The sequence below is a fragment of the Aplysia californica genome, unplaced genomic scaffold (genome assembly GCF_000002075.1).
Source record: "Aplysia californica isolate F4 #8 unplaced genomic scaffold, AplCal3.0 scaffold01041, whole genome shotgun sequence".
NCBI classification, from domain to species: Eukaryota; Metazoa; Mollusca; class Gastropoda; order Aplysiida; family Aplysiidae; genus Aplysia; species Aplysia californica.
The window spans coordinates 212,693-213,863 of NW_004798311.1; positions in this window are offsets into that span (position 1 = coordinate 212,693).

Below are 1,171 nucleotides of genomic sequence, written 5' to 3' on the forward strand. Positions count from 1 at the left end.
TGTTGTAGTAAACGTGTGTGTCTCAACTGTTGTAGTAAAACCTTAAAGAGTTACAACGTGTGTGTCTCAACTGTTGTAGTAAAACCTTAAAGAGTTACAACGTGTGTGTCTCAACTGTTGTAGTAAAAGAAGAAAAAACCCATGGTGCTAAGACACTGCTCGTTGCGCTCTGGGTGGCTCAGTATCGATTCCGCAAATGATTGGGAATGAGGGAAAGGGAACATCGATGCATGTAGCTCATCTTAGCGAATACATCACTAGGGTCTAACACAGTGGAACTCGGATTCAACGAGGTCGTCGGGCCTGACCTAAAATCTCGTTGAACCCGAGTGTTCGTTATAGCAAACACGATGTTTTGTGTGGATAATTACAGGCACTGAGCAAATAATGTATAATAAAGAGAAGTCACAAGTAGTGCCTGAAAGGCCTGTGTATTATGAGCTGTGCAAAAAAGAATGACCGATTTGTTCAAATACGCACTCCTGTGTCATCTCGATTGTTTACCACAAAGTTGTGTTGCTGTGTAGAGCTGAGCATACGGCAACTTTTGATTCCCTTGACCAGCGCACAATTCATTACGTAGATCTACGTCAAGATTAGCTTGTCATTGTAATAATGATCAGTTGCCGAGGGGGAAAAAAGACTGTGACGCGTTTGTATCTGCGACGTTCAACGCCTGGACCGCTAGTGCCACCCCCCCCCCCCCAGACCGCGGCAGTTTAATGAGGTCAAGTGGCTGTGACTCTTGTGCGTGAAGAAAATAGGAATGACGTGTGTGGTCACATGACTGACCCGTTTCTTCTCAGTTCGGATGCTATTGCAGTGATCTCCCTTGATTTGTGTGCCTGGACCAGGTCGAACCGTGATGCCTCTCGATAGCCCGCAGTGCAGCAAGGTGCCGTGACTGCGGCATTTTTTTTTACCGAGCGTAGCAATTATGCCCTCATCGCGGCATTTTGTCTGCCCAGTGCGCGGCATTCTTTGCTATAGTTCTCTGATAATACAGAGAGAAACTTGTGTTACTTGCATATTTTACTTGTTTTTCACTGTTTTCATTCATTCATTTGTTCAGGCATTCAGAATGACCACTCATTTTGAAAATAATGAAAATATTTATGGTTCAAAAAACAAAATAAGAAATGAGGTAGTAAAAGGTATCTTACCCCCCCCC